General features: G+C 41.4%; 18 pseudogenes; all 18 read left to right on the forward strand.

Moving 5' to 3' along the window:
- The first annotated feature begins 233 nt into the window (after window positions 1–233).
- LOC137110198 (5S ribosomal RNA) lies at window positions 234–352 on the forward strand (annotated as a pseudogene).
- An 867-nt stretch (window positions 353–1,219) lies between these two features.
- On the forward strand, window positions 1,220–1,338 carry LOC137110260 (5S ribosomal RNA; annotated as a pseudogene).
- An 856-nt stretch (window positions 1,339–2,194) lies between these two features.
- Window positions 2,195–2,313, forward strand: LOC137110505 (5S ribosomal RNA; annotated as a pseudogene).
- An 857-nt stretch (window positions 2,314–3,170) lies between these two features.
- Window positions 3,171–3,289, forward strand: LOC137111187 (5S ribosomal RNA; annotated as a pseudogene).
- Window positions 3,290–4,157: 868 nt separating this feature from the next.
- On the forward strand, window positions 4,158–4,276 carry LOC137110506 (5S ribosomal RNA; annotated as a pseudogene).
- Window positions 4,277–5,143: 867 nt separating this feature from the next.
- On the forward strand, window positions 5,144–5,262 carry LOC137110212 (5S ribosomal RNA; annotated as a pseudogene).
- Window positions 5,263–6,130: 868 nt separating this feature from the next.
- On the forward strand, window positions 6,131–6,249 carry LOC137110617 (5S ribosomal RNA; annotated as a pseudogene).
- An 857-nt stretch (window positions 6,250–7,106) lies between these two features.
- On the forward strand, window positions 7,107–7,225 carry LOC137110159 (5S ribosomal RNA; annotated as a pseudogene).
- An 857-nt stretch (window positions 7,226–8,082) lies between these two features.
- LOC137110687 (5S ribosomal RNA) lies at window positions 8,083–8,201 on the forward strand (annotated as a pseudogene).
- Window positions 8,202–9,068: 867 nt separating this feature from the next.
- Window positions 9,069–9,187, forward strand: LOC137110507 (5S ribosomal RNA; annotated as a pseudogene).
- An 857-nt stretch (window positions 9,188–10,044) lies between these two features.
- On the forward strand, window positions 10,045–10,163 carry LOC137110508 (5S ribosomal RNA; annotated as a pseudogene).
- Window positions 10,164–11,030: 867 nt separating this feature from the next.
- Window positions 11,031–11,149, forward strand: LOC137110510 (5S ribosomal RNA; annotated as a pseudogene).
- An 868-nt stretch (window positions 11,150–12,017) lies between these two features.
- Window positions 12,018–12,136, forward strand: LOC137111188 (5S ribosomal RNA; annotated as a pseudogene).
- Window positions 12,137–13,003: 867 nt separating this feature from the next.
- LOC137110511 (5S ribosomal RNA) lies at window positions 13,004–13,122 on the forward strand (annotated as a pseudogene).
- Window positions 13,123–13,979: 857 nt separating this feature from the next.
- On the forward strand, window positions 13,980–14,098 carry LOC137110512 (5S ribosomal RNA; annotated as a pseudogene).
- Window positions 14,099–14,965: 867 nt separating this feature from the next.
- LOC137110513 (5S ribosomal RNA) lies at window positions 14,966–15,084 on the forward strand (annotated as a pseudogene).
- Window positions 15,085–15,952: 868 nt separating this feature from the next.
- On the forward strand, window positions 15,953–16,071 carry LOC137111189 (5S ribosomal RNA; annotated as a pseudogene).
- Window positions 16,072–16,938: 867 nt separating this feature from the next.
- Window positions 16,939–17,057, forward strand: LOC137111191 (5S ribosomal RNA; annotated as a pseudogene).
- The last annotated feature ends 384 nt before the right edge of the window (window positions 17,058–17,441 follow it).

The following is a 17,441-nucleotide window of genomic DNA, read 5'->3' on the forward strand; positions in this document are numbered from 1 at the left end:
TAAAATAAATATCATTCTGTTGGAACATCTCGATCCTGGATTTTGGTTTGGGGATCGGAGAGGGAACATGCTAATTTATCTTTGTATGTTGCACCCTGAGCCCCTAGACAGGGGCGTAACAGACCAGTACAGTTATAGTACTTTGTACTTTGCCACATTTATCTTCTTCTTAGCAAGTGTCATGCATTCTGCTTCTCCAGCGTTTTTAAGAGCTGTTGATGATGTCAAATGCAGCTTACGGCCACACCGCTCTCTAAGCGCCCGATCTCGTCCGATCTCGGCAGCCAAATAGAGCCGGGCCTGGTTAGTACTTGGTAGGAAGACCGCCTGGGAATACCAGGTGCTGCAAGCTTTTTTGCTTGGGTTTACGGGCAGCACAAGCTGGTGTTACTGCCTATTTATTCATAGAAATTGTTCTATATCTTCATCAAATTTTGTTCTTTCATTGCTGTTTTGCTACTTTATTGGTTTGCCAACCATCGTGCTTCATTACTAGTAGACCATGTTACGGTCCTGGCCATATGTGTTGTTTTTATTTTCTTGTTCTTATAGGTGCCCTGCCTGATTGGCCGGATTGGGGGGCAGTACAGGAAGCTGATTGGTCCATCCTACACTTCCTGGAGTTTTAAAAGTACGGTTCCCAACAGCTAGCGAGGCTCTTTCTGGCAGCAGCACCTGTTTGCTGTTCTTGCTTTCCAAATCTTATTTAGCATTTTTGAATTGTTAGGTTTTGTGCCGTGGTTTTGTTTATAAATTGTATATTTTGTAAATAGTATTAAATCTGTAGGGGTGGACTGCCATTTTCTTTTGATTGTTTTCTCTTGTTTTTACATTAGGGAGTTAGGGTTAGCGACTATCTTTTGGTTTGTTTATTTCTATCAGGCTAGCTAGCACTTTCTGTGGGAAATGGCTTATTTTGTTTATTATGTTGGCCTTGGTTCGCCCTAAGTTGTAGTGTCATGTTTTGTTTGACACTTTCTTTCGTTTAAAATAAATATCATTCTGTTGGAACATCTCAATCCTGGATTTTGGTTTGAGGATCGGAGAGGGAACATGCAAATTTATCTTTGTATGTTTCACCCTGACCCCCTAGACAGGGGCGTAACAGACCAGTACAGTTATAGTACTTTGTACTTTGCCACATTTATCTTCTTCTTAGCAAGTGTCATGCATTCTGCTTCTCTAGCGTTTTTAAGAGCTGTTGATGATGTCAAATGCAGCTTACGGCCACACCGCTCTCTAAGCGCCCGATCTAGTCCGATCTCGGCAGCCAAATAGAGCCGGGCCTGGTTAGTACCTGGTAGGAAGACCGCCTGGGAATACCAGGTGCTGTAAGCTTTTTTGCTTGGGTTTACAGGCAGCACAAGCTGGTGTTACTGCTTATTTATTCATAGAAATTGTTCTATATTTTCATCAAATTTTGTTCTTTCATTGCTGTTTTGCTACTTTATTGGTTTGCCAACCATCGTGCTTCATTACTAGTAGACCATGTTACGGCCCTGGCCATATGTGTTGTTTTTATTTTCTTGTTCTTATAGGTGCCCTGCCTGATTGGCCGGATTGGGGCCAGTACAGGAAGCTGATTGGTCCATCCTACACTTCCTGGAGTTTTAAAAGTACGGTTCCCAACAGCTAGCGAGGCTCTTTCTGGCATCAGCACCTGTTTGCTGTTCTTGGTTTCCAAACCTTATTTAGCATTTTTGAATTGTTAGGTTTTGTGCCGTGGTTTTGTTTATAAATTGTATATTTTGTAAATAGTATTAAATCTGTAGGGGTGAACTGCCATTTTCTTTGGACTGTTTTCACATTAGGGAGTTAGGGTTAGCGACTGTCTTTTGGTTTGTTTCTTTCTATCAGGCTAGCTAGCACTTTCTGTGGGAAATGGCTTATTTTGTTTATTATGTTGGCCTTGGTTCGCCCTGAGTTGTAGTGTCATGTTTTGTTTGACACTTTCTTTCGTTTAAAATAAATATCATTCTGTTGGAACATCTCGATCCTGGATTTTGGTTTGGGGATCGGAGAGGGAACATGCTAATTTATCTTTGTATGTTGCACCCTGACCCCCTAGAAAGGGGCATAACAGACCAGTACAGTTATAGTACTTTGTACTTTGACACATTTATCTTCTTCTTAGCAAGTGTCATGCATTCTGCTTCTCCAGCGTTTTTAAGAGCTGTTGATGATATCAAATGCATGTTACGGCCACACCGCTCTCTAAGCGCCCGATCTCGTCCGATCTCGGCAGCCAAATAGGGCCGGGCCTGGTTAGTACTTGGTAGGAAGACCGCCTGGGAATACCAGGTGCTGTAAGCTTTTTTGCTTGGGTTTACGGGCAGCTCAAGCTGGTGTTACTGCCTATTTATTCATAGAAATTGTTCTATATTTTCATCAAATTTTGTTCTTTCATTGCTGTTTTGCTACTTTATTGGTTTGTCAACCATCGTGCTTCATTACTAGTAGACCATGTTACGGTCCTGGCCATATGTGTTGTTTTTATTTTCTTGTTCTTATAGGTGCCGTGCCTGATTGGCCGGATTTGGGGGAAGTACAGGAAGCTGATTGGTCCATCCTACACTTCCTGGAGTTTTAAATGTACGGTTCCCAACAGCTAGCGAGGCTCTTTCTGGCAGCAGCACCTGTTTGCTGTTCTTGGTTTCCAAATCTTATTTAGCATTTTTGAATTGTTAGGTTTTGTGCCGTGGTTTTGTTTATAAATTGTATATTTTGTAAATAGTATTAAATCTGTAGGGGTGAACTGCCATTTTCTTTGGACTGTTTTCACATTAGGGAGTTAGGGTTAGCGACTGTCTTTTGGTTTGTTTCTTTCTATCAGGCTAGCTAGCACTTTCTGTGGGAAATGGCTTATTTTGTTTATTATGTTGGCCTTGGTTCGCCCTGAGTTGTAGTGTCATGTTTTGTTTGACACTTTCTTTCGTTTAAAATAAATATCATTCTGTTGGAACATGTCGATCCTGGATTTTGGTTTGGGGATCGGAGAGGGAACATGCAAATTTATCTTTGTATGTTTCACCCTGACCCCCTAGACAGGGGCGTAACAGACCAGTACAGTTATAGTACTTTGTACTTTGCCACATTTATCTTCTTCTTAGCAAGTGTCATGCATTCTGCTTCTCCAGCGTTTTTAAGAGCTGTTGATGATATCAAATGCAGCTTACGGCCACACCGCTCTCTAAGCGCCCGATCTCGTCCGATCTCGGCAGCCAAATAGAGCCGGGCCTGGTTAGTACTTGGTAGGAAGACCGCCTGGGAATACCAGGTGCTGTAAGCTTTTTTGCTTGGGTTTACGGGCAGCACAAGCTGGTGTTACTGCCTATTTATTCATAGAAATTGTTCTATATTTTCATCAAATTTTGTTCTTTCATTGCTGTTTTGCTACTTTATTGGTTTGCCAACCATCGTGCTTCATTACTAGTAGACCATGTTACGGTCCTGGCCATATGTGTTGTTTTTATTTTCTTGTTCTTATAGGTGCCCTGCCTGATTGGCTGGATTGGGGGGCAGTACAGGAAGCTGATTGGTCCATCCTACACTTCCTGGAGTTTTAAAAGTATGGTTCTCAACAGCTAGCGAGGCTCTTTCTGGCATCAGCACCTGTTTGCTGTTCTTGGTTTCCAAACCTTATTTAGCATTTTTGAATTGTTAGGTTTTGTGCCGTGGTTTTGTTTATAAATTGTATATTTTGTAAATAGTATTAAATCTGTAGGGGTGGACTGCCATTTTTCTTTTGATTGTTTTCTCTTGTTTTCACATTAGGGAGTTAGGGTTAGCGACTGTCTTTTGGTTTGTTTCTTTCTATCAGGCTAGCTAGCACTTTCTGTGGGAAATGGCTTATTTTGTTTATTATGTTGGCCTTGGTTCGCCCTGAGTTGTAGTGTCATGTTTTGTTTGACACTTTCTTTCGTTTAAAATAAATATCATTCTGTTGGAACATCTCAATCCTGGATTTTGGTTTGGGGATCGGAGAGGGAACATGCAAATTTATCTTTGTATGTTTCACCCTGACCCCCTAGACAGGGGCGTAACAGACCAGTACAGTTATAGTACTTTGTACTTTGCCACATTTATCTTCTTCTTAGCAAGTGTCATGCATTCTACTTCTCTAGCGTTTTTAAGAGCTGTTGATGATGTCAAATGCATGTTACGGCCACACCGCTCTCTAAGCGCCCGATCTCGTCCGATCTCGGCAGCCAAATAGGGCCGGGCCTGGTTAGTACTTGGTAGGAAGACCGCCTGGGAATACCAGGTGCTGTAAGCTTTTTTGCTTGGGTTTACGGGCAGCTCAAGCTGGTGTTACTGCCTATTTATTCATAGAAATTGTTCTATATTTTCATCAAATTTTGTTCTTTCATTGCTGTTTTGCTACTTTATTGGTTTGTCAACCATCGTGCTTCATTACTAGTAGACCATGTTACGGTCCTGGCCATATGTGTTGTTTTTATTTTCTTGTTCTTATAGGTGCCCTGCCTGATTGGCCGGATTTGGGGGAAGTACAGGAAGCTGATTGGTCCATCCTACACTTCCTGGAGTTTTAAAAGTACGGTTCCCAACAGCTAGCGAGGCTCTTTCTGGCAGCAGCACCTGTTTGCTGTTCTTGGTTTCCAAATCTTATTTAGCATTTTTGAATTGTTAGGTTTTGTGCCGTGGTTTTGTTTATAAATTGTATATTTTGTAAATAGTATTAAATCTGTAGGGGTGGACTGCCATTTTCTTTTGATTGTTTTCTCTTGTTTTCACATTAGGGAGTTAGGGTTAGCGACTATCTTTTGGTTTGTTTATTTCTATCAGGCTAGCTAGCACTTTCTGTGGGAAATGGCTTATTTTGTTTATTATGTTGGCCTTGGTTCGCCCTGAGTTGTAGTGTCATGTTTTGTTTGACACTTTCTTTCGTTTAAAATAAATATCATTCTGTTGGAACATCTCAATCCTGGATTTTGGTTTGAGGATCGGAGAGGGAACATGCAAATTTATCTTTGTATGTTTCACCCTGACCCCCTAGACAGGGGCGTAACAGACCAGTACAGTTATAGTACTTTGTACTTTGCCACATTTATCTTCTTCTTAGCAAGTGTCATGCATTCTGCTTCTCTAGCATTTTTAAGAGCTGTTGATAATGTCAAATGCAGCTTACGGCCACACCGCTCTCTAAGCGCCCGATCTCGTCCGATCTCGGCAGCCAAATAGAACCGGGCCTGGTTAGTACTTGGTAGGAAGACCGCCTGGGAATACCAGGTGCTGTAAGCTTTTTTGCTTGGGTTTACGGGCAGCTCAAGCTGGTGTTACTGCCTATTTATTCATAGAAATTGTTCTATATTTTCATCAAATTTTGTTCTTTCATTGCTGTTTTGCTACTTTATTCGTTTGTCAACCATCGTGCTTCATTACTAGTAGACCATGTTACGGTCATGGCCATATGTGTTGTTTTTATTTTCTTGTTCTTATAGGTGCCCTGCCTGATTGGCCGGATTTGGGGGAAGTACAGGAAGCTGATTGGTCCATCCTACACTTCCTGGAGTTTTAAAAGTATGGTTCCCAACAGCTAGCGAGGCTCTTTCTGGCAGCAGCACCTGTTTGCTGTTCTTAGTTTCCAAATCTTATTTAGCATTTTTGAATTGTTAGGTTTTGTGCCGTGGTTTTGTTTATAAATTGTATATTTTGTAAATAGTATTAAATCTGTAGGGGTGGACTGCCATTTTTCTTTTGATTGTTTTCTCTTGTTTTCACATTAGGGAGTTAGGGTTAGCGACTATCTTTTGGTTTGTTTCTTTCTATCAGGCTAGCTAGCACTTTCTGTGGGAAATGGCTTATTTTGTTTATTATGTTGGCCTTGGTTCGCCCTGAGTTGTAGTGTCATGTTTTGTTTGACACTTTCTTTCGTTTAAAATAAATATCATTCTGTTGGAACATCTCGATTCTGGATTTTGGTTTGGGGATCGGAGAGGGAACATGCTAATTTATCTTTGTATGTTGCACCCTGACCCCCTAGACAGGGGCGTAACAGACCAGTACAGTTATAGTACTTTGTACTTTGCCACATTTATCTTCTTCTTAGCAAGTGTCATGCATTCTGCTTCTCCAGCGTTTTTAAGAGCTGTTGATGATGTCAAATGCAGCTTACGGCCACACCGCTCTCTGAGCGCCCGATCTCGTCCGATCTCAGCAGCCAAATAGGGCCGGGCCTGGTTAGTACTTGGTAGGAAGACCGCCTGGGAATACCAGGTGCTGTAAGCTTTTTTGCTTGGGTTTACGGGCAGCTCAAGCTGGTGTTACTGCCTATTTATTCATAGAAATTGTTCTATATTTTCATCAAATTTTGTTCTTTCATTGCTGTTTTGCTACTTTATTGGTTTGTCAACCATCGTGCTTCATTACTAGTAGACCATGTTACGGTCATGGCCATATGTGTTGTTTTTATTTTCTTGTTCTTATAGGTGCCCTGCCTGATTGGCTGGATTTGGGGGAAGTACAGGAAGCTGATTGGTCCATCCTACACTTCCTGGAGTTTTAAAAGTACGGTTCCCAACAGCTAGCGAGGCTCTTTCTGGCAGCAGCACCTGTTTGCTGTTCTTGGTTTCCAAATCTTATTTAGCATTTTTAAATTGTTAGGTTTTGTGCCGTGGTTTTGTTTATAAATTGTATATTTTGTAAATAGTATTAAATCTGTAGGGGTGAACTGCCATTTTCTTTGGACTGTTTTCACATTAGGGAGTTAGGGTTAGCGACTGTCTTTTGGTTTGTTTATTTCTATCAGGCTAGCTAGCACTCTCTGTGGGAAATGGCTTATTTTGTTTATTATGTTGGCCTTGGTTCGCCCTGAGTTGTAGTGTCATGTTTTGTTTGACACTTTCTTTCGTTTAAAATAAATATCATTCTGTTGGAACATCTCGATCCTGGATTTTGGTTTGGGGATCGGAGAGGGAACATGCTAATTTATCTTTGTATGTGGCACCCTGACCCCCTAGACAGGGGCGTAACAGACCAGTACAGTTATAGTACTTTGTACTTTGCCACATTTATCTTCTTCTTAGCAAGTGTCATGCATTCTGCTTCTCCAGCGTTTTTAAGAGCTGTTGATGATGTCAAATGCAGCTTACGGCCACACTGCTCTCTAAGCGCCCGATCTCGTCCGATCTCGGCAGCCAAATAGAGCCGGGCCTGGTTAGTACTTGGTAGGAAGACCGCCTGGGAATACCAGGTGCTGTAAGCTTTTTTGCTTGGGTTTACGGGCAGCACAAGCTGGTGTTACTGCCTATTTATTCATAGAAATTGTTCTATATTTTCATCAAATTTTGTTCTTTCATTGCTGTTTTGCTACTTTATTGGTTTGTCAACCATCGTGCTTCATTACTAATAGACCATGTTACGGTCCTGGCCATATGTGTTGTTTTTATTTTCTTGTTCTTATAGGTGCCCTGCCTGATTGGCCGGATTGGGGGGCAGTACCGGAAGCTGAGTGGTCCATCCTACACTTCCTGGAGTTTTAAAAGTACGGTTCCCAACAGCTAGCGAGGCTCTTTCTGGCATCAGCACCTGTTTGCTGTTCTTTGTTTCCAAACCTTATTTAGTATTTCTGAATTGTTAGGTTTTGTGCCGTGGTTTTGTTTATAAATTGTATATTTTGTAAATAGTATTAAATCTGTAGGGGTGAACTACCATTTTCTTTGGACTGTTTTCACATTAGGGAGTTAGGGTTAGCGACTGTCTTTTGGTTTGTTTATTTCTATCAGGCTAGCTAGCACTTTCTGTGGGAAATGGCTTATTTTGTTTATTATGTTGGCCTTGGTTCGCCCTGAGTTGTAGTGTCATGTTTTGTTTGACACTTTCTTTCGTTTAAAATAAATATCATTCTGTTGGAACATCTCGATCCTGGATTTTGGTTTGGGGATCGGAGAGGGAACATGCTAATTTATCTTTGTATGTTGCACCCTGACCCCCTAGACAGGGGCGTAACAGACCAGTACAGTTATAGTGCTTTGTACTTTGCCACATTTATCTTCTTCTTAGCAAGTGTCATGCATTCTGCTTCTCCAGCGTTTTTGAGAGCTGTTGATGATGTCAAATGCAGCTTATGGCCACACTGCTCTCTAAGCGCCCGATCCCGTCCGATCTCGGCAGCCAAATAGGGCCGGGCCTTGTTAGTACTTGGTAGGAAGACCGCCTGGGAATACCAGGTGCTGTAAGCTTCTTTGCTTGGGTTTACGGGCAGCACAAGCTGGTGTTACTGCCTATTTATTCATAGAAATTGTTCTATATTTTCATCAAATTTTGTTCTTTCATTGCTGTTTTGCTACTTTATTGGTTTGTCAACCATCGTGCTTCATTACTAGTAGACCATGTTACGGTCCTGGCCATATGTGTTGTTTTTATTTTCTTGTTCTTATAGGTGCCGTGCCTGATTGGCCGGATTTGGGGGAAGTACAGGAAGCTGATTGGTCCATCCTACACTTCCTGGAGTTTTAAATGTACGGTTCCCAACAGCTAGCGAGGCTCTTTCTGGCAGCAGCACCTGTTTGCTGTTCTTGGTTTCCAAATCTTATTTAGCATTTTTGAATTGTTAGGTTTTGTGCCGTGGTTTTGTTTATAAATTGTATATTTTGTAAATAGTATTAAATCTGTAGGGGTGGACTGCCATTTTCTTTTGATTGTTTTCTCTTGTTTTCACATTAGGGAGTTAGGGTTAGCGACTATCTTTTGGTTTGTTTATTTCTATCAGGCTAGCTAGCACTTTCTGTGGGAAATGGCTTATTTTGTTTATTATGTTGGCCTTGGTTCGCCCTGAGTTGTAGTGTCATGTTTTGTTTGACACTTTCTTTCGTTTAAAATAAATATCATTCTGTTGGAACATCTCAATCCTGGATTTTGGTTTGGGGATCGGAGAGGGAACATGCAAATTTATCTTTGTATGTTTCACCCTGACCCCCTAGACAGGGGCGTAACAGACCAGTACAGTTATAGTACTTTGTACTTTGCCACATTTATCTTCTTCTTAGCAAGTGTCATGCATTCTGCTTCTCTAGCGTTTTTAAGAGCTGTTGATGATGTCAAATGCATGTTACGGCCACACCGCTCTCTAAGCGCCCGATCTCGTCCGATCTCGGCAGCCAAATAGGGCCGGGCCTGGTTAGTACTTGGTAGGAAGACCGCCTGGGAATACCAGGTGCTGTAAGCTTTTTTGCTTGGGTTTACGGGCAGCTCAAGCTGGTGTTACTGCCTATTTATTCATAGAAATTGTTCTATATTTTCATCAAATTTTGTTCTTTCATTGCTGTTTTGCTACTTTATTGGTTTGTCAACCATCGTGCTTCATTACTAGTAGACCATGTTACGGTCCTGGCCATATGTGTTGTTTTTATTTTCTTGTTCTTATAGGTGCCCTGCCTGATTGGCCGGATTTGGGGGAAGTACAGGAAGCTGATTGGTCCATCCTACACTTCCTGGAGTTTTAAAAGTACGGTTCCCAACAGCTAGCGAGGCTCTTTCTGGCAGCAGCACCTGTTTGCTGTTCTTGGTTTCCAAATCTTATTTAGCATTTTTGAATCGTTAGGTTTTGTGCCGTGGTTTTGTTTATAAATTGTATATTTTGTAAATAGTATTAAATCTGTAGGGGTGAACTGCCATTTTCTTTGGACTGTTTTCACATTAGGGAGTTAGGGTTAGCGACTGTCTTTTGGTTTGTTTCTTTCTATCAGGCTAGCTAGCACTTTCTGTGGGAAATTGCTTATTTTGTTTATTATGTTGGCCTTGGTTCGCCCTGAGTTGTAGTGTCATGTTTTGTTTGACACTTTCTTTCGTTTAAAATAAATATCATTCTGTTGGAACATCTCGATCCTGGATTTTGGTTTGGGGATCGGAGAGGGAACATGCTAATTTATCTTTGTATGTTGCACCCTGACCCCCTAGACAGGGGCGTAACAGACCAGTACAGTTATAGTACTTTGTACTTTGCCACATTTATCTTCTTCTTAGCAAGTGTCATGCATTCTGCTTCTCTAGCGTTTTTAAGAGCTGTTGATGATATCAAATGCATGTTACGGCCACACCGCTCTCTAAGCGCCCGATCTCGTCCGATCTCGGCAGCCAAATAGGGCCGGGCCTGGTTAGTACTTGGTAGGAAGACCGCCTGGGAATACCAGGTGCTGTAAGCTTTTTTGCTTGGGTTTACGGGCAGCTCAAGCTGGTGTTACTGCCTATTTATTCATAGAAATTGTTCTATATTTTCATCAAATTTTGTTCTTTCATTGCTGTTTTGCTACTTTATTGGTTTGTCAACCATCGTGCTTCATTACTAGTAGACCATGTTACGGTCCTGGCCATATGTGTTGTTTTTATTTTCTTGTTCTTATAGGTGCCGTGCCTGATTGGCCGGATTTGGGGGAAGCACAGGAAGCTGATTGGTCCATCCTACACTTCCTGGAGTTTTAAATGTACGGTTCCCAACAGCTAGCGAGGCTCTTTCTGGCAGCAGCACCTGTTTGCTGTTCTTGGTTTCCAAATCTTTTTTAGCATTTTTGAATTGTTAGGTTTTGTGCCGTGGTTTTGTTTATAAATTGTATATTTTGTAAATAGTATTAAATCTGTAGGGGTGGACTGCCATTTTCTTTTGATTGTTTTCTCTTGTTTTCACATTAGGGAGTTAGGGTTAGCGACTATCTTTTGGTTTGTTTATTTCTATCAGGCTAGCTAGCACTTTCTGTGGGAAATGGCTTATTTTGTTTATTATGTTGGCCTTGGTTCGCCCTGAGTTGTAGTGTCATGTTTTGTTTGACACTTTCTTTCGTTTAAAATAAATATCATTCTGTTGGAACATCTCAATCCTGGATTTTGGTTTGGGGATCGGAGAAGGAACATACAAATTTATCTTTGTATGTTTCACCCTGACCCCCTAGACAGGGGCGTAACAGACCAGTACAGTTATAGTACTTTGTACTTTGCCACATTTATCTTCTTCTTAGCAAGTGTCATGCATTCTGCTTCTCTAGCGTTTTTAAGAGCTGTTGATGATGTCAAATGCATGTTACGGCCACACCGCTCTCTAAGCGCCCGATCTCGTCCGATCTCGGCAGCCAAATAGGGCCGGGCCTGGTTAGTACTTGGTAGGAAGACCGCCTGGGAATACCAGGTGCTGTAAGCTTTTTTGCTTGGGTTTACGGGCAGCTCAAGCTGGTGTTACTGCCTATTTATTCATAGAAATTGTTCTATATTTTCATCAAATTTTGTTCTTTCATTGCTGTTTTGCTACTTTATTGGTTTGTCAACCATCGTGCTTCATTACTAGTAGACCATGTTACGGTCCTGGCCATATGTGTTGTTTTTATTTTCTTGTTCTTATAGGTGCCCTGCCTGATTGGCCGGATTTGGGGGAAGTACAGGAAGCTGATTGGTCCATCCTACACTTCCTGGAGTCTTAAAAGTACGGTTCCCAACAGCTAGCGAGGCTCTTTCTGGCAGCAGCACCTGTTTGCTGTTCTTGGTTTCCAAATCTTATTTAGCATTTTTGAATTGTTAGGTTTTGTGCCGTGGTTTTGTTTATAAATTGTATATTTTGTAAATAGTATTAAATCTGTAGGGGTGAACTGCCATTTTTCTTTTGATTGTTTTCTCTTGTTTTCACATTAGGGAGTTAGGGTTAGCGACTATCTTTTGGTTTGTTTATTTCTATCAGGCTAGCTAGCACTTTCTGTGGGAAATGGCTTATTTTGTTTATTATGTTGGCCTTGGTTCGCCCTGAGTTGTAGTGTCATGTTTTGTTTGACACTTTCTTTCGTTTAAAATAAATATCATTCTGTTGGAACATCTCAATCCTGGATTTTGGATTTAGGATCGGAGAGGGAACATGCAAATTTATCTTTGTATGTTTCACCCTGACCCCCTAGACAGGGGCGTAACAGACCAGTACAGTTATAGTACTTTGTACTTTGCCACATTTATCTTCTTCTTAGCAAGTGTCATGCATTCTGCTTTTCTAGCGTTTTTAAGACCTGTTGATAATGTCAAATGCAGCTTACGGCCACACCGCTCTCTAAGCGCCCGATCTCGTCCGATCTCGGCAGCCAAATAGAGCCGGGCCTGGTTAGTACTTGGTAGGAAGACCGCCTGGGAATACCAGGTGCTGTAAGCTTTTTTGCTTGGGTTTACGGGCAGCTCAAGCTGGTGTTACTGCCTATTTATTCATAGAAATTGTTCTATATTTTCATCAAATTTTGTTCTTTCATTGCTGTTTTGCTACTTTATTGGTTTGTCAACCATCGTGCTTCATTACTAGTAGACCATGTTACGGTCATGGCCATATGTGTTGTTTTTATTTTCTTGTTCTTATAGGTGCCCTGCCTGATTGGCCGGATTTGGGGGAAGTACAGGAAGCTGATTGGTCCATCCTACACTTCCTGGAGTTTTAAAAGTACGGTTCCCAACAGCTAGCGAGGCTCTTTCTGGCAGCAGCACCTGTTTGCTGTTCTTGGTTTCCAAATCTTATTTAGCATTTTTGAATTGTTAGGTTTTGTGCCGTGGTTTTGTTTATAAATTGTATATTTTGTAAATAGTATTAAATCTGTAGGGGTGGACTGCCATTTTCTTTTGATTGTTTTCTCTTGTTTTCACATTAGGGAGTTAGGGTTAGCGACTATCTTTTGGTTTGTTTATTTCTATCAGGCTAGCTAGCACTTTCTGTGGGAAATGGCTTATTTTGTTTATTATGTTGGCCTTGGTTCGCCCTGAGTTGTAGTGTCATGTTTTGTTTGACACTTTCTTTCGTTTAAAATAAATATCATTCTGTTGGAACATCTCAATCCTGGATTTTGGTTTGAGGATCGGAGAGGGAACATGCAAATTTATCTTTGTATGTTTCACCCTGACCCCCTAGACAGGGGCGTAACAGACCAGTACAGTTATAGTACTTTGTACTTTGCCACATTTATCTTCTTCTTAGCAAGTGTCATGCATTCTGCTTCTCTAGCGTTTTTAAGAGCTGTTGATGATGTCAAATGCATGTTACGGCCACACCGCTCTCTAAGCGCCCGATCTCGTCCGATCTCGGCAGCCAAATAGGGCCGGGCCTGGTTAGTACTTGGTAGGAAGACCGCCTGGGAATACCAGGTGCTGTAAGCTTTTTTGCTTGGGTTTACGGGCAGCTCAAGCTGGTGTTACTGCCTATTTATTCATAGAAATTGTTCTATATTTTCATCAAATTTTGTTCTTTCATTGCTGTTTTGCTACTTTATTGGTTTGTCAACCATCGTGCTTCATTACTAGTAGACCATGTTACGGTCCTGGCCATATGTGTTGTTTTTATTTTCTTGTTCTTATAGGTGCCCTGCCTGATTGGCCGGATTTGGGGGAAGTACAGGAAGCTGATTGGTCCATCCTACACTTCCTGGAGTTTTAAAAGTACGGTTCCCAACAGCTAGCGAGGCTCTTTCTGGCAGCAGCACCTGTTTGCTGTTCTTGGTTTCCAAATCTTATTTAGCATTTTTGAATCGTTAGGTTTTGTGCCGTGGTTTTGTTTATAAATTGTATATTTTGTAAATAGTATTAAATCTGTAGGGGTGAACTGCCATTTTCTTTGGACTGTTTTCACATTAGGGAGTTAGGGTTAGCGACTGTCTTTTGGTTTGTTTCTTTCTATCAGGCTAGCTAGCACTTTCTGTGGGAAATTGCTTATTTTGTTTATTATGTTGGCCTTGGTTCGCCCTGAGTTGTAGTGTCATGTTTTGTTTGACACTTTCTTTCGTTTAAAATAAATATCATTCTGTTGGAACATCTCGATCCTGGATTTTGGTTTGGGGATCGGAGAGGGAACATGCTAATTTATCTTTGTATGTTGCACCCTGACCCCCTAGACAGGGGCGTAACAGACCAGTACAGTTATAGTACTTTGTACTTTGCCACATTTATCTTCTTCTTAGCAAGTGTCATGCATTCTGCTTCTCTAGCGTTTTTAAGAGCTGTTGATGATATCAAATGCATGTTACGGCCACACCGCTCTCTAAGCGCCCGATCTCGTCCGATCTCGGCAGCCAAATAGGGCCGGGCCTGGTTAGTACTTGGTAGGAAGACCGCCTGGGAATACCAGGTGCTGTAAGCTTTTTTGCTTGGGTTTACGGGCAGCTCAAGCTGGTGTTACTGCCTATTTATTCATAGAAATTGTTCTATATTTTCATCAAATTTTGTTCTTTCATTGCTGTTTTGCTACTTTATTGGTTTGTCAACCATCGTGCTTCATTACTAGTAGACCATGTTACGGTCCTGGCCATATGTGTTGTTTTTATTTTCTTGTTCTTATAGGTGCCGTGCCTGATTGGCCGGATTTGGGGGAAGCACAGGAAGCTGATTGGTCCATCCTACACTTCCTGGAGTTTTAAATGTACGGTTCCCAACAGCTAGCGAGGCTCTTTCTGGCAGCAGCACCTGTTTGCTGTTCTTGGTTTCCAAATCTTTTTTAGCATTTTTGAATTGTTAGGTTTTGTGCCGTGGTTTTGTTTATAAATTGTATATTTTGTAAATAGTATTAAATCTGTAGGGGTGGACTGCCATTTTCTTTTGATTGTTTTCTCTTGTTTTCACATTAGGGAGTTAGGGTTAGCGACTATCTTTTGGTTTGTTTATTTCTATCAGGCTAGCTAGCACTTTCTGTGGGAAATGGCTTATTTTGTTTATTATGTTGGCCTTGGTTCGCCCTGAGTTGTAGTGTCATGTTTTGTTTGACACTTTCTTTCGTTTAAAATAAATATCATTCTGTTGGAACATCTCAATCCTGGATTTTGGTTTGGGGATCGGAGAAGGAACATACAAATTTATCTTTGTATGTTTCACCCTGACCCCCTAGACAGGGGCGTAACAGACCAGTACAGTTATAGTACTTTGTACTTTGCCACATTTATCTTCTTCTTAGCAAGTGTCATGCATTCTGCTTCTCTAGCGTTTTTAAGAGCTGTTGATGATGTCAAATGCATGTTACGGCCACACCGCTCTCTAAGCGCCCGATCTCGTCCGATCTCGGCAGCCAAATAGGGCCGGGCCTGGTTAGTACTTGGTAGGAAGACCGCCTGGGAATACCAGGTGCTGTAAGCTTTTTTGCTTGGGTTTACGGGCAGCTCAAGCTGGTGTTACTGCCTATTTATTCATAGAAATTGTTCTATATTTTCATCAAATTTTGTTCTTTCATTGCTGTTTTGCTACTTTATTGGTTTGTCAACCATCGTGCTTCATTACTAGTAGACCATGTTACGGTCCTGGCCATATGTGTTGTTTTTATTTTCTTGTTCTTATAGGTGCCCTGCCTGATTGGCCGGATTTGGGGGAAGTACAGGAAGCTGATTGGTCCATCCTACACTTCCTGGAGTCTTAAAAGTACGGTTCCCAACAGCTAGCGAGGCTCTTTCTGGCAGCAGCACCTGTTTGCTGTTCTTGGTTTCCAAATCTTATTTAGCATTTTTGAATTGTTAGGTTTTGTGCCGTGGTTTTGTTTATAAATTGTATATTTTGTAAATAGTATTAAATCTGTAGGGGTGAACTGCCATTTTTCTTTTGATTGTTTTCTCTTGTTTTCACATTAGGGAGTTAGGGTTAGCGACTATCTTTTGGTTTGTTTATTTCTATCAGGCTAGCTAGCACTTTCTGTGGGAAATGGCTTATTTTGTTTATTATGTTGGCCTTGGTTCGCCCTGAGTTGTAGTGTCATGTTTTGTTTGACACTTTCTTTCGTTTAAAATAAATATCATTCTGTTGGAACATCTCAATCCTGGATTTTGGATTTAGGATCGGAGAGGGAACATGCAAATTTATCTTTGTATGTTTCACCCTGACCCCCTAGACAGGGGCGTAACAGACCAGTACAGTTATAGTACTTTGTACTTTGCCACATTTATCTTCTTCTTAGCAAGTGTCATGCATTCTGCTTTTCTAGCGTTTTTAAGAGCTGTTGATAATGTCAAATGCAGCTTACGGCCACACCGCTCTCTAAGCGCCCGATCTCGTCCGATCTCGGCAGCCAAATAGAGCCGGGCCTGGTTAGTACTTGGTAGGAAGACCGCCTGGGAATACCAGGTGCTGTAAGCTTTTTTGCTTGGGTTTACGGGCAGCTCAAGCTGGTGTTACTGCCTATTTATTCATAGAAATTGTTCTATATTTTCATCAAATTTTGTTCTTTCATTGCTGTTTTGCTACTTTATTGGTTTGTCAACCATCGTGCTTCATTACTAGTAGACCATGTTACGGTCATGGCCATATGTGTTGTTTTTATTTTCTTGTTCTTATAGGTGCCCTGCCTGATTGGCCGGATTTGGGGGAAGTACAGGAAGCTGATTGGTCCATCCTACACTTCCTGGAGTTTTAAAAGTACGGTTCCCAACAGCTAGCGAGGCTCTTTCTGGCAGCAGCACCTGTTTGCTGTTCTTGGTTTCCAAATCTTATTTAGCATTTTTGAATTGTTAGGTTTTGTGCCGTGGTTTTGTTTATAAATTGTATATTTTGTAAATAGTATTAAATCTGTAGGGGTGGACTGCCATTTTCTTTTGATTGTTTTCTCTTGTTTTCACATTAGGGAGTTAGGGTTAGCGACTATCTTTTGGTTTGTTTATTTCTATCAGGCTAGCTAGCACTTTCTGTGGGAAATGGCTTATTTTGTTTATTATGTTGGCCTTGGTTCGCCCTGAGTTGTAGTGTCATGTTTTGTTTGACACTTTCTTTCGTTTAAAATAAATATCATTCTGTTGGAACATCTCAATCCTGGATTTTGGTTTGAGGATCGGAGAGGGAACATGCAAATTTATCTTTGTATGTTTCACCCTGACCCCCTAGACAGGGGCGTAACAGACCAGTACAGTTATAGTACTTTGTACTTTGCCACATTTATCTTCTTCTTAGCAAGTGTCATACATTCTGCTTCTCTAGCGTTTTTAAGAGCTGTTGATAATGTCAAATGCAGCTTACGGCCACACCGCTCTCTAAGCGCCCGATCTCGTCCGATCTCGGCAGCCAAATAGAGCCGGGCCTGGTTAGTACTTGGTAGGAAGACCGCCTGGGAATACCAGGTGCTGTAAGCTTTTTTGCTTGGGTTTACGGGCAGCTCAAGCTGGTGTTACTGCCTATTTATTCATAGAAATTGTTCTATATTTTCATCAAATTTTGTTCTTTCATTGCTGTTTTGCTACTTTATTGGTTTGTCAACCATCGTGCTTCATTACTAGTAGACCATGTTACGGTCATGGCCATATGTGTTGTTTTTATTTTCTTGTTCTTATAGGTGCCCTGCCTGATTGGCTGGATTTGGGGGAAGTACAGGAAGCTGATTGGTCCATCCTACACTTCCTGGAGTTTTAAAAGTACGGTTCCCAACAGCTAGCGAGGCTCTTTCTGGCAGCAGCACCTGTTTGCTGTTCTTAGTTTCCAAATCTTATTTAGCATTTTTGAATTGTTAGGTTTTGTGC

This window comes from Channa argus, unplaced genomic scaffold, assembly GCF_033026475.1.
Source record: "Channa argus isolate prfri unplaced genomic scaffold, Channa argus male v1.0 Contig009, whole genome shotgun sequence".
In the NCBI taxonomy this organism is placed as follows: domain Eukaryota; kingdom Metazoa; phylum Chordata; class Actinopteri; order Anabantiformes; family Channidae; genus Channa; species Channa argus.